This window comes from Osmia lignaria, chromosome 14 (assembly GCF_051020975.1).
Source record: "Osmia lignaria lignaria isolate PbOS001 chromosome 14, iyOsmLign1, whole genome shotgun sequence".
NCBI lineage: Eukaryota > Metazoa > Arthropoda > Insecta > Hymenoptera > Megachilidae > Osmia > Osmia lignaria.
Window position 1 is genome coordinate 10,998,428 of NC_135045.1, and position 15,776 is coordinate 11,014,203.

Consider the following 15,776-nt stretch of genomic DNA (forward strand, 5'->3'; position numbering starts at 1 on the left):
TACATGCACCAGTGTCTTAGAATTAAATCAAATAACGACGATCCGAAGGTTCTAAGAGAAATTTTGATTTTCAATTTGTTACTATTAATTATTTTTAAAAAAACAAATATTAATATATCACATTGTATTAATATAATTTCAATGAAATCAATAGAATATGAATATAAATTTACTTAAATTCTTCCATTAAGTAGTTTAATAATCCGAATTATTTAAAAAATACCAGAAATTAATTTGTTCAGAATCCAAACAATAGCTATTCAATGACTTAATTAAATCTGTGCCCATTCATTCAATGCTTGAACAATAGATGCAATTATACCATGGATATAATATGTAATACCAGCCTATTTTCCCTTTAGAATAATCTATGACGTCAGAAATCAATTGTTATAATCATTACCGAACAGTATTCAATAAATCCGGCGAAACAGTAGAATCGTAAATTATTATGTAGCCGATCTCGAAGTATACGAAGTCTCTTACAATTTCATGACATAAAATACTAAGATGGAAAATACTAAGCTAAGTTTTTATTCTAAAGAGGAATCATGTAGATTATATTACAAATATTGATGAAACATTTATGTAGTTATTTTCACTAAACTTTAAACTTAAAATTGATATACCATAAGTGTCATTTTCTGATACTTTTATGTCATGAAGTTACGTCTGTGTTTCAATGTTCCAAATTTTGTTATTTGAAATGTACCAAACACTGCGAGAACAGTAAGAGAATGTTATTGACGAGCATAGTTGTTCGAAAGCCATAAACTGTCGATCAGGTCCCATCGCTAGTAGTAGTTCTGAATTAGCTCCAGACGAGGGTGAATGCAATAGAAAGGGTGGAAGATGACGGTGGGAGGGAAAGGCGCTATCGAGCACGTGACACACATATTACCTACCTTTCGAGAATCTCGAGCCAAAAAGCTTCTTCTTCTACTTCTTCTTCTTCGTTCTCGCCGACTGGAATGATAGAAAAACTAATCTTCCAGATTAAATCTCTAATTCACGCCACGGCCCGTGGTCGATTCGACGAGATTTTCTTCGAAGATAAAATTAATGGAACTATGGTGCGTTTATGAAAAAGACTAGTCTTATCTTGAAACCTGTACACTGACTCGATTCAATGAGAATAGAATACAAATAAAAAAAGAATTTCATAGTTGTGTTTGCTAGGGAATAAAAAATAAATATTACATTCATCGTTCAAAGATAAAAAAAAATTTTAATTAATATTTCAAAAGAAATTGTCTTAATTACTCAAATAATATATTCTTTCTTTAATGAAATATATTATATTAAATATGTCTGTTTTTGTTAAATAATTTTTTACTTTTATCCAATTAAAGATATTATGTAGGAAAAAGCAAATCTTTAGAATTAAAAAGTTTCATTTTTCATTTCAACTTTAAAGTATTGAGCTTTCATTGGTTGCTCTGTTACGAGAAAATCGCGTTTAATACAAGAAAAAAGTTAGCGAGGGTAATTTAAAGAATCTCAAGAGTCTATCGAGTAAATTTCTGAGTAATTTGGAAAACGTCGAGTCGATCCGTAAGAAACCGAGATTCGAGTGGTAGGCAATGACCAAACTGACGTTAAACAACTATTAACTTCCGTAGCAAACTCGATTCCAACTAACGTTAAAGTGGACCGGAAAATAACATGTTCCGTAAAGTACTTTTCAGAATGGTGTCGAGGAGAATTGTCCTATTAGGAACTCTTTGATATATAAAAGGCAGCGAACAGCATTTCAATAATTAACTACATATTAGAAAGGTCCATATTAACTCATTCTACTAACATCTGTTATTTCTAAAAAACTGGGATCATTCATTTCTTATTTTCTATAATAACTGAAATATAACCAGTAATTGTATTGCTCTTAATTTTTAACATTTTCGACTTTTTTAATACGTTGATTGTAAAGTCTTCCATAATTTTTAATAAAAATAGGATACTAATCTTTTTTTGACTCCCAAAGATAGCCTTACTGCTTTATTTAAAGTATTAATACAAGAGTCACTAATTTACCTCAGAAAAAAAATTAAAGAATCAGTAATTTGTCTCCTGTTTTGTAGACCACATTTAATACTACTGATCTTATTTTTTGACAACGTACTTTCAATAATTTTCACACGAATGAAATTGCAACAGAACCCAAAACAAAAATCAAAACTTCAGAACTATATTTCCTTTGGGTTTTGCCATTCTTCCTGGACAGCGACTTCCTGCAAGAAGGAAGTCGAAGAACATCTTTAATTTTTCAACCCACTTTCAAACTTCTACCGTTCACATTAAATTTTATGCAGCGTGAAACGTACTATATAAAAGCATCAACAAGCAACCAGCTTTGCAAACAATGTCCAACACAGTGGCGGTGGCGAATAATCTTCGCACGAGTTGCTATCCTTTCCTTCAAAGTTCGCTGGATCTTATCAAAATCGATCAGCAAATAGCAGTTTCCGTGGAGTGGCTCGAAGGTGGATAGAATTCTGCCCAGGCAGGGGCCGCGTTACGCGATCCATTCTGGTGGCATCGTGGTCCTGGGTCACGATGCGCCTGGTAGATTATGCATAACGTGCATGCATATATGCATCAGAGAAGACGCGTATCGGGTCGACAGGTGTGACCTACGGATTTTCCGATGCGGCTTCGAAGCCCTCCACTTCCGGCGTACGCGAAGAATATCTGCGGATCTAACAAGCCAGGAGAGAGAATTTTCGGATGAGAAGAGGGCCAAGTGATGGCGAATAAAATGACGAGGGAAATGTAAAAAGGAATGGGATATTAGGTGGCTCGAAGCCAACCATTTTTTCCCTTCTTCATCATTTCACGGTGTACAGACCTGACCATTTCGACCATTTTTAATGGAAATACTAATAAAGGCTATCGTCTATATTATATTGTAATAATAGTATTGTTGAACATCAAACGGTGGATTTTGAAACATAGGAAGTCTGATATAATTTGATGACGTGAAAGTAAAGCAAATGGAAGCTTAAATTCATGACGAAATTCAGTGATACCGTTGCAAGGTAAAATCCCTTTTTTAATTAAAAGTGCTGATGACTGACAAAAGTAGATCTCTTTGCATTTTTACTAACTACATGTCTAAATTAAAAAATTTTGCAACTCAATCAATTCAGGTATCTATCCACCACAGCGTGATATCTCTAGATTATTAAGGATCTTTGTAAAAATCACATTTGCCAAAATTTATAAGAATATTCAGTACTTGAAAAAATTTCACAAGACTGAACAATACTTCTTCGAAAAAATCTTATTGAAATTTTACTAAAAGAAGTCGAAGGAAAACGAAACTTCGTGAAAAGATAAGACAGGTGTTCTCATTCTCAGCTTAGTAGTTCCTTTGAAAAGAGACATTAATTATACACATTACAATGGTTCCTGGAGATGAGGCAAGGAATGTTATACAGTAACGTATTTAATGCTGGTGCTTACTGTCAGTCGGCTATTTCCAGAGAATTCCTGCCTGTAATTTCGTACCTTATTAACCAACGACGGTGTCTGATATATTTTATTTGAATTTTCCGCCCGTGTGCGCGTGTACGGTGCAATAAACTGACAAATGTAGTACGTATGATATAACGTACGGACATTCACAGAAATTAGCAGCAGACCGTTGTAATGTGCACGGGTATATTTCATCTTTGCTTCATTGGTCATAGCGCCGCAAATATTTAATTAAGTAACATAATTAACCGGCTTTACGTCTGATTTTTAAGCGACGTATTGAAATTAAACAACACAAGTAGGATGTGTTATATTTCTTTTATCATTGCTCTGTGAGATCATGAAACGAATTTAATTTGTCTAAAAATTAGAATAATTTCTGTTGTCGATTTTTAGCAGATGCGTAATCGTAGAAAGAAATTTACAATGGGTGATCAAATTATTAGAGCCATGGTATGAAAAATGGGTTTTTCGTAGTTGCAATTCATTTTGATTGCTTTATTTCTAGCCCATACTTCTATCAAACGTTCAATTAATTGACATTTCTTACTAATAATAAATATTTCCACAAATTTTCGATGGGGTTGAGGTCCGAAGAATTCTAGACCAGTCAAAAACTTTCACTTTTTTCAACTATGTATCATAACTTTACAAGCATCAATACATCATAAAAAAATAACAAAAACTCCGTTTAACTAGGTTTTCGTTTAAGAATTAATAATTTTTATGTAAATTAGTCAATTTATGCGAGTGGCTCTAATAATTTGATCACCCACTGTATAACGGATCAAACGAAATGTGAAGTTGCCTTAATTAAAACGCCGCAAAAAAGCCTTATTTCATCGCTTGATTACTTCCAATATCCACAAGTTTCTTTTTCGTTTACCAAGCATTAATCAACGATGCACGACTGGATTTAATTGAATGGTTCGATTTCTCATCCAGATAAATAAATTTACTGGTTGGCCTTTATGGAGAAACGTAAATTCCAACCATGTGTGACATATTTAATAAAAATCGATATATGTTATCATTTAATAAATTAATTCTGTACCATTAGCACTACGCCTTCTTAATTACTATTTCAAATTGAATATATTTCCACGCTTCTGTGCATCTGAATAGTGGCGCGAAAATAAAAATTATTTTAATAATTAAAGTTAGCTTGAAAATAAATCTTCAATTCGAAAAAAGGAAAGACACAGAATTAATTTGTACACCTAATAAAGAATAATAATTCTAATTTTAATTCTTTCGCTATAAAGGGCGTATATGTACCCTATCCAAAAACAGATTGCCAGGTTTTTTGTTGCCAAAAAAGTGAAGAAAAATTCGAAAAAGAGCCTCTTATCGCTACGAATTTCGGCCGATTTTGGTGCAAGATCAACGTTTATGGCGAACGTACGCACGGCACACGTTTCAGAGGAGCAACATATGCGCGCACACGATATCTCAATATCGGGTTCGCATTTGTTCCGGCAAACTTTGCATTCCACTGGCAATTAATTCGATAACATTGAGTCGTTGCTGGGTGCTCGCAACGGCACCGACGGTCTCAAATTTCCCGTGTGTTTTCGCAGGTGAACGCTTTCGAATCGGCCGTTCGATCGATCCTACAACCCTCCCCCGGTATCGCCGGCAGTTCGTGACTCGCATCGATTTTATTTCCGCGTTTATACGCGCTAATAACGCGTCAATTTATCTATCAGATACCTACGAACCATTATGATAAAGAATGATTCGTTTAAATCTACCCTGTCGAACGTTTCACGTACCCTTCGCTATTCGCCACCCCATAATTCGGTGACGTTCAAATTTTCCGGAAACTGTTGACCAACGAGAAAATATCGCGCTATGAAATAGTGACAATGCATACAAGGTTAATGGGAATTGTCAACGTTTAGAAGGGGATTTAGATTCCTCTTTTGATTCTTCTTCTAACTATGAATCAGCCATTTTCTATTAGGAATATCCATGAAGTGTTTAAGAAGTTATTTTTAGAAAATCTTAAGCTTTAATTTGATATATTATAAGTGCTATTATGTCATAAAATAGTATCAAACTACCCTTAAGGATATTCTAATGCAGATCCCTATTTTCAATATAATTTTTAATAATTAAATTATCAGACACACTTAGCTGATATTTTTCATATTTATTTATATACATATATTTAATATAACAAAACAAATGTTGACAAGTCATTTTATCAAAAATCGTAGAAGTTATGGAAGGTATAGTTGATCAAGAAGAAAGCCTTAACAGCATCTCTATCCAATCAGTTAGTAAGTTTCATGGTCGAAAAACGAAAAAGGATATGAAGGAAAAGCAAAGGATCAGGTTGAAAATAACAGTCGATTGTCCTCTTCCGTTCGGATAGGATAGGCTGCTGTCATCAGGGACAAAAAGGAGCTCCCAGTTGTCAGGGACAATTCAATAAGGTCGACGGAGTGTGGATTTTTCTGATTAGCCGACAAAGTTGGACGGCCGTTGGCGCGTGATCGTCCTGCTGAAACGATCGCCGCGGGAACTAAGAGGCCAGGGTCTTTGTCTTATTTTAAAACTCGCCTCCTTTCGATCGGCCATTCACGTCATGCCCGAGGAAATGCACTCAACACCTTCGGCACGAACACGCGAACTTTCAATCGGTGTCGAAGCGCCTCTTCGTGAGATGCTTACCGTTTCCCCCCCCCCCCCCCCCCCCCGTTTCCTTCTGTAACAGATAAATCGATTCGAGATATCGTATATTGTCCAAACGATCATCTAATGATCGATATATAATTCTATGACACATTCAAAAGTTATTAAAACACTCGACTATTAATTTCCTGATTAATGGTAAATCGTGAATAGGGAGGGGGCTGAATTTTAAGGTAGAGAAACTTCTAAGCATTCGCCGAAGAATATTAAAAAATAGAAGTTTTAGCTTGAGGAACCTAGCTTTTGATTTAAAAGTTAAAATTGTGGCTCTCTCCATGGTCCGCCATCCGCGGTCACTATCTACGCTATTACAGGGTGCAGCAACAGTTTTAAGTAACCGATTGTAACCAAACTCGCTGAAATAAATAGAAAGAAAATCCTTTTTTCGAAAACAATCGAAGTCTACAGGCTCATAAATAACACAAAGATTTCGGTTTTAACGAAAACACGCGATCGCCAAATTCCCGTGCGGTCCTCGGCGAATCGGTATGCAGCGTCAACACGAATAATGTCGCGATTCGTGCAACGCAGGTTTCTCCGTCTGTCTCATCAAGGAGGAAATCGCAACCCGCTTACGGCGACAAAGTGTCCCGACACCAGGACAAGGGGCAAGTTGGAGAATTCGGTGTCGACGGGAGAGAAATAGGCAGAAGGACGAGGAGTAAGAGACAGGTGGCGAGTGCCCAACTCGAAGGAACTCGAAAAGCTGACGTTTCGCTTACGTGCGGAAACTGGCAAACGACGGATATATTCCTCTCGTCCAGATGAATTTGTCAAGTGAACATCGACGGCCCCATTGAAAATTGGACGATGAAGATTGGACAGATGGGACGTATATACGTCGATGAGCAGTCGATCTAATTTCGGATTCATTTAAATATGCCAATCTGTTTAATCGACGCGACGGCTGTTGAACGTTGTCCATATTGTTTGACCCGGTTCGATCTGACCCTGGGCTTCTCTGATTATAGGGAAAATCAGTTAAACGGTTCTGGTTTCGAAGACAAATATTTGCGGGCCTTCCTAATGGAATTTCGTACGGTCCTATCGGTCCGGTACACGCAAGGCTGTGTATATTTTCTATGGAACGATGGCTTTGTATGATGTACGTCATTGAAAATGATATTTAGTTTAGAAAATGAAAGAAAAATAATGCGCAACGATGTAAGAATAGTACTAACTGAAATTTAACACGTTGAATATCGTAGGGTCATTCGGGAATGGCACCTCAAATTAGATCATGATTACCAACTGGACAGTTTTCACCTGGATTCTTTTGATTTTGTGGAAAGTTTGTTAGTTTTGAAGAAAATTAGTAAAAATGCAAATGGTTGTTTAAGCTATATGTCTTACTTGATAAATTGTTGTATTTTTTGTTTTCTAAAGTTATTATTTCTTTAGCATTTTGTTAATTATTTATTCTCTTCGTAAATGAATTTTGCTGCCATCCTTTGTTCTTATTTTTCTTTTTAATGACAAAATTGATTTAGCTTTTGTTTAACCTATTATTTTCTTTGTTTTTAATTTTTTAAAACGAAAAGTAAAAAATTAGTTGAAAAATTGTTTCATTCATAATCAAAGTTTGCAATCCTAAACTATACATACTGAATTAATTATAAGAAAATGATGACATTTTATTCTTACACTGACTGTACATCTTGTTATAAGAATGTTAGAATTCCTCACACAGGTATTTCATAATAAACATTCGTGGTAAATAGTTGAAAATTTTGTGTAAGGAACGAGCAAGAATGGTTAATTTCGATTAGGGGTAGCGTTGTAGTATTGAATTCCACGTCAAATGTTTGATAAGTTGATGGTATGATATTAAATAGAATGCAGCCAAGCAATATCACGGAGCAATCAATAAAACCATCTGGCCTTATTTAACATAAAAGGAAATTTCAAACAGCTTAAACTTGGGAAAAGTTTCATCAGGTATCAAATATCATTTTTGATCGAACAATTTTCTTTCCCTTCAGTGGAATAACCTTAACATTTTATATTTTTCTCTGTTAACAAGAATAACAAAAATATTTCAAACTATTATAATTTATTGCATGAGAAAAATGGCAAGGAAAATGTGATATTCTTAAAAAATTTAATTAACAGTATATTTAGCTTGATAATATTTTAATTCGGGTCAATCATGACCTAGACATTAAGTTTAGGTATACAATTTTTGAAAATGAGAAAAAAAATTTTCAAAATGAAAGGAGAAAAGGGTCTGAAATGAAACTCAAATTAGTGACCCACTGCCAAATGATTGAAAATGAGATAACTTAACGAATGGTATCAAATTGTATAATATAAAATATATTTTTAACTCTTGAAATATTCTACGCTTTCAAGCCACAATTAATAATCATGTCAAGACCCTACAGTATAATGACAACGACGAATCGTGTTCGTCAAGTGCTCTTCAATTTATTGTTAAAATTCTCTAGATTGATCGTTATTACTTGAAACAAATTGCACTTGTCCTAACAATGGAGAAGAAAGATTGGTACCAATAGTGGAAAAATTTGATGATTGAAATTTTTTTATCGCATTCTTATAACTCGACTATTATCCAGTCCTTTACATACAAAATGGTAATTCATTACCTAATGAATACGATGATTTTTTATTTTATAATAAAAAATGGAATCATGGTATAATATAAAATTTTTTCTCCTTAATATTTTTGAAAAAAAAGTAAAATTGCAAAGTGACGTTCCTCTTAATTTTATTTTCAAAATAACTCTGATGTAAATTTAATTACTGTTAAAGGAAGGATAATTTTCAAAGTTTTTTTAGAAACTTACACGAAAGTTTCGAGCAACAATTTCTAAAGTAAAAAAAGTCTGGACGTTATAATAATTTTGCTTGAACAATCAGGAGAATCATTAAAAAGTTTTGGTACACCGTCCCACTATTAAAATAACAATCCTGTTTTGGAAATTAAAAGTTATACTTTGTAGTTAGAGTAGGAAGTGAGTGGATAATTGACCTGTACCGTAGAAAACATCAAGGATATGGCTTGGACGTCGAATTAAAACTTCGAAAATTAATTGTGGAACTTATTATCTTGATTATAGTTGCTTACTGTATATCTGTGCTGATTTCTAAAAATTAATTTGCATTGGCTAATTATTCGAAACCGAGTGTCCGCCTTTGATCTTACATTTTTGTATTTATATTATCAATGACAAAAATGTTGTATAGCCAACTTGTTGAAATTTTATAAAATACCATATCTTACAAAATTTTTGTAAATCTGACTTCGCTTTGGAGACTGTATATAATATTCGTCGTTCGTAGCGAAAGAGTTAACAATACATACTAAAAGGAAACAAACAAGTTGATGTTTCTTGCAACACGACGTAATCGAGAAAGAACAATGAAAGAGGAGGAATATTTAAATAATAAAGTGGAGCAAGATGCAACGAGAGTGCAGCTGCAGTTACTTGGTAATGTAAACACGTACACTACTTTTTCCTTAGCTCTAGACTTGCAGTCCGATAAAATCGTACTTTTCCTTCGTTCCCTCTGGGGCTCCCTTAACGACGTGCCAGGGTAGGCGAGGTCTAACTCCATGAAAAGTTATCCGCGAATTCAATATCGCTTGCCTTCGACGAGGATCCAAGCTGACTTCCCTTGAATTCTATGCAGAGTTAATTAAAAACAGGATAGGACCTGGGCTCTTTAATGTTTCAAAGTGTCTCGATGACTTCAGAAATATTTGAGTTCTTAAAGGAAGGTTCCCAAGATTGAATGCATTTCTGATTAATTGAAACGTCTTGTAATTGTGCTTTGAATTCCAAGTATTTGGTAATAATAAACAGAAGAATTTATATTTCATTGCTGTTAGGTTGTTGCATATTAATTAAAGTTTGTTGAAAATGACTAGGATAACTTATACAGTAATTCATCCATATACAATGATTAACCCTTTTCCTAAAAAAGTAATAATTATAATATAATGCGTTTCTTAACTCTCAGACGGCGGACCGTAAAGAAAACCCTTATTTTATTTTTAAAATTTTACACTGTACCAATATATTAAACTCTTTCGTTTAAAAATGATTTTCCAGAATGCTTTTGGTTTCAAATAGACTTACAGTTTATTATATAAGAAACACATTATATTATATTTTCTACCTTTTTAGAAAAAGGGTTAATCATTATATAGGGGTTGATAACTGTATACGTCATTCTACTTAAATCACTCTGTATTATAGAATCGTGTTTATTATAATACTTTAAAAATAAATCATTTCATCTATCAATATATTGATACAAAGTTTTAACAAAACATGGAAAACATTATTTGATAATAATAATATTAACCTGTTCATTCTTTTATAAAGTACTTTATCGTTCGTCTGATTTGAATTAAAATAATCGATTATGATAAACTGAATATTTATGTTACCTCTTCGTCCGTGATTACATTCTTGTTTAAATAATTCGATTTTTAATTCGACTTTCATGAATGTGCAAATATGAAACGCTAATAGCCTTCAATTTATTTACATATTTTTTCATATTTATAGTTTTTCTCATGCTAACACATCAATTGCATAAAACTCTTTCGTCTTCTAATCCTTAAAAATTTTAGATTAGGAAACAGGAATACCAAAATGTACTTTTACATCTTTCACTCCTCCTAACAAAGTTTTTAAATTCACCCCTGATTACAGGTCAATTGCTTCAGATATTTTTGTTTTCTAATCCTTAAAAATTTTAGATTAGAAAAGAAAAATACTAAAATATATTTTTACATCTTTCACCCCTTTCAGCAAGGCTTTTAAATTCACCCCTGATTATTATAGATCAATTGTACCAAACGCTTTCATTTTATAATACTTTCAAATTGAACTCTAAAACTAAATAGCAATGTAGATTTTCGAGCAGAGTAGTTTAACTTTTATTTAAAATCTTTTCTTGAAATTTACGAAAATCAAAGACAATATAAATTACGTTAAAGTATAAAGTAGAATCGAAAAGAAAAACTCGAGTCAGTTACTCGAACGTTCAATCTAAACGAATTATATTATATGATTTCACTTTGTAAACATCTTATCAGGCGATGAAACAGACTTGTTATCGTAGCGAAGGGAAGTTGAAGCAACTCGCGATCCAGCTTTCAGAAGTAAGTAGTTACGTAAGTGGAGCATGTCGATATCGAAATTCTGTTAACTACGTCAGTGGTAGCCACAGCCGCAGCGATGAACGGCTGGTGTCCGCAGCCATAGCGACGAACGACGAGCATTGACAAGACAGGAACGTTGGCAATTAATGGGAGATGGGACTTAATTAGTACAATCTCCGTGGTGTGTTCCATTCCCGGCGTATCGAGTCTCGTGTCTCCATCCGTCTCTCTCATTGTACCCCTAAATGCCAAGCATTCCAGCGCGTTCCTCCAGAAGAAGGTAATATCCTACCGGAAGCCATGGCTACCTACATACGACTTCTTGCAGAGTAACGTTGCTGAAATACCGATTTAGATACAACCGAGAATACAAGAACACTGGAAAAGTTGTTGCCTTCCGTAGAGACGAGTTGTTGTCCCGAGGAAATTACAGTGAATTGTTCAGACGAAACTTTGTTTAGAAACTACGCTACCTTGGAAAATAGTATTTTCTTGAATAATCTTCGAAGAATATTAGATACCCTGGTGCAATTCATCAACGTCGTTTATATGTATATAAAAAGTGTACCAAATTTTTAACAGTTTCACTACCACTACACAATTTTAAATTATTTCATTATAGATCACTTTTTGCTTTATAAAATAATATAAATGTTTTTAAAAAATATTTTCTATTCAAGCCTGGGGATGTTAGCTTCGCATCAGGAACGATGATAAATTAAGTCTAGCGTTAGCCCATTACATCCATGGGTTCTGATGGGAATACAGGGTGTAGTTGTATGTATAGGTTGCCGGAGTAAATAAATCTTTATTATGTCAGTGCTTCGATCGTGTATATTATGCGGCTTCTGGACGCGTGCATAACATTTGCAAATATAGCACTAACGTCAACGAGCACTCTGGATGTGCACTATATTAGCGTGGCAAGCTGAAACGTTGATGCGTTGATAGCTTGAATTTATTAGCTATCTAAATTCATTATCGAGAACACGTGATTCGTGGTGTGACCTGACAATTAGGCAGAGATGAGGAATAATTTCGATATTTTGAGAAGGAAATTACGTTAATTACCTACTCATTTTAATTGCATCGATGATTGATTTTAAGGTGGGTCGGGTCGGGTCGGGTCGAATCGAGTATGCATAGATTGCGTCGGGTTGGGTTGGGTTTGCATGCATCGAGTCGGATCGAATTTGCATAGATCGCGTCGGTCAAGTCGGGTCGGATCGGGTTTGTATGAATCGTGTCGGGTCGATCATGAGATACCCGAAATTTTCAGGTTTTCGCACATTCATACTTTCAAGAACCCGACCCAAAATTTTCAAATTCTTGCATACCCTAATTATAGAAATATGCTTAACGATGAACAAATACTTGAGAGAAATAGTACTATAAATTATTCTTATCAGGAATTTCGCGCACAAACTGATACAAGAATGAATGATTTTTTTCGCGCTGTTCTGCTAATTGAACTAGTTTGGTAAGGTGTTTCGTTCTCGACTTTGGTAGTCCTGCATCGTTGCACACGAACGTGTAACAGCTGAACTGGCCGCTATTCCAATCGTCATAAATTGTCGTAGAGAACGTGACGATCGTACCGAGTAGCCAATGGATACGCTCGCCTGTCATTTGACCCCTGCAGCTTCTGTTGGCGTCGCATGCTTAACAACCCTCTCCGGAGGCCTTTGACTACCGATTCGCTTAACTCACGGTATTTATCGGACCGGAATGATTGAACTTTTGTAACGGGTTATTTTTTAACGAAACAATTCTTACTTAGTGTTACTTTGTAACAAAGGAATTGATGGTTAGAATGATCTTCAATTTAAAATTGATCAGTCATTTTAATCTATCTTTAAGTTTCAAATTGATGTGGTATAAGTGGTATTTGGTGGTACTTTTATGTCATCAAATCTAGCGTCTGATTAGGAAGATTATAGCTCCGGGCTCCAGAAATTTTAATCCGGTCCTGATCAAATTTTATCAGATTCTCTAGATACTATTTTCTCCAATTATTTCTATTAATTCAGAAGCAAATTCATGTACAAAACCGTATTCCATCGTTACAACCATGAAACCTTCATTTAATTCCAATGAAATATCTATGAAATTTAAATAATTACCATACAAATTGGCCTATTTTATTACGAAGAATAATATTCGTTCCAGTACCAATACGATTGTTGAACAGTAACGTAATTGTCAAGCGGTGTAACCTGCGCGACAAATAGACAAAACGTGGCGACCCGTCGTCAATTAGTTGAGCTGGCATTAATGCAAATGCCAACATTAGCCGATAATAAGGGGGCTAATATTATTATTTTACGGGAATAATATCAGCATAACTCATTTGGCTTAATCAAGAGCATTACCGCCACGGTAGGCAAACCTATTTTGCCATCGACAAATTTAATACCACACCGTTGCAGCCTATGTTCACCTGGTCGCCCCGTTTCAACCCCCTACTTTGACCCTTTCCCTACCGTGAATTGTCTGTGAAATCGAATGGCACGCATATTCTGACTCTGCAGAATTCGATGCACGTGATCGCGACAAAACGCTGAACGTTTAAAGTCATGGGTCAATAATTGAGTTATTGCTTATGACGGAATCTGATGGCCACTTAATAATGGCGAAGAAATCAATTTAGAAGAATTTTAATACTTTTGCTAATGAAATGACGATGACCAAATTAATCCTAATTCAGACTTAAGAAGCATAGCAATTTTTAAACGAAGGGGTTTCATATAGTGAAAAAGAATATTTTTAATACAGGAAATAATTATAGTTTATAAAATTAAATTTAACCCTTTCATAAGCAGTAGGAATTATTGTTTTCATCAACTAAAGTACAATTCTATTTGCAAAGGACAGTATAAGAAGAAAATAAATTAATTTTATTAATTTAAATATATATTCGATTAATATTTTGTATGTTGAAATTTTTGCTTTTTTACAAAATAACAAAAGTTATACCCACGAAAGGGTTAAGTTGCCAATTCTCAGCGGTTGTCCCCTCAAGGGTTAATTAAAAATATATTTTTTATTTTAATATCTTTTGGTGGTTTTAAAAGAATCATATTAGAATTATTCATGATCACCTTGCATTACATGCAATTATACATGAAAGCAAACCGCGACGGGTCACCAATTCAAATCGCGCGACAATGACGGCAATGCAAATCCGGCCGTGCCTGCATCCTGAATAGTCGAAGCTTCCACGCATAGCTGAGATCACATCCACTCGCAACCCTCTCACCACCACCGTCATTGCACCCTAGACTGTCAGTTATTTATTAGGGTGAACGTTCATACCAACGCAACGCTGTTTCAACCTCATAAATCGGCTGTTTAATGCACTTTTATTCTTGCCCTATGCAGAACCGGATTAAGATTTCTGATGCCCGGGGGTTAGAAGGTCCCTCCATTCACAAATTGAGATTTATTTTAAATAAAATTAAATAAAATTACTTAATTGTAAAGGAAAAGGGCAGCGATAGAACAAAATGTCATTCGATACTTTTTGACATAGTAAATGGAAGACTTACAATCAGAATGGCACTCTCTGAAAAGTGGGACCCAAGGCTATAACTCCCCTTCGGGCTGACCTGGTTAACTATTTCACCCTTATTTTAACAATAACGTAACGACTAACTGCTTTCGAAATAGTAACTATTCCATGATTGTCGTGGAATTATTTTCCAAGAAATTCTATGCATTCTTGCCGCGACAAATTACGAAAACCCGACACGGATTCTTTGTGATCGTCGTGAACGCAACGGTGAATAAATTCTATTGGATACTTTCTGGAACAGATAAAATGGGAATTTTAATGGGGACAGGTATGTTAGGAATATTCGATGCGGGATTCAAATAAATGGAAATGGAACGGGAAGAAGGGAATTTGAAACGAGCCTGAATTTTACTATGCTTTTGCGCGAGACGACGCGAGGGCTTGCAAGCGTTTTTAACGAAATTTATATCTGTGCTTTGGAAGAACGGTGTACGGGAGAAATGTTAATGGCGAATGTGGGAGAATGATGTCGTTTGATGTTCTTGCATTCTTCTTTTCCTTCCCTTTTTCGGGGTTCATATAAGAAAATTTAATCAGGCTAATGTCTGTTTCCATAAATTACCTTTACCAGTACTTTGTGTTATTATTCTGAAAATTTCACTCATATACGTGAAAAATAATTTTCGTCTAACTATCTCGAAAGATAAAAGTGAAATGCACTAAATATAATGAATATAGTGTTCATTCCTAAATTTCCTGTTATTGCAAATATTGTTTAAATCATAGTAATATGGAGTTAGATGTGAATAAATTAATTTAATTAAACTTAAAATTGGCCCATTTAGAAAATATAATAGTGATCTATTACTACTGCTTTTAAGGAAGAAAATTATTCAAAATTTGTAGAAATATTTGAAATTTTGAAGTAAATGATGAATTTATCGACGC

The 15,776-nt window shown here is 34.5% G+C and overlaps 1 protein-coding gene across 3 annotated transcripts in view; it reads left to right on the forward strand.

The window, feature by feature from the left end:
• The window catches only part of mib1 (E3 ubiquitin-protein ligase mind bomb 1), a 506,141-nt gene that overhangs the window by 464,194 nt on the left and 26,171 nt on the right, over positions 1–15,776 (forward strand). The window lies entirely within an intron of this gene.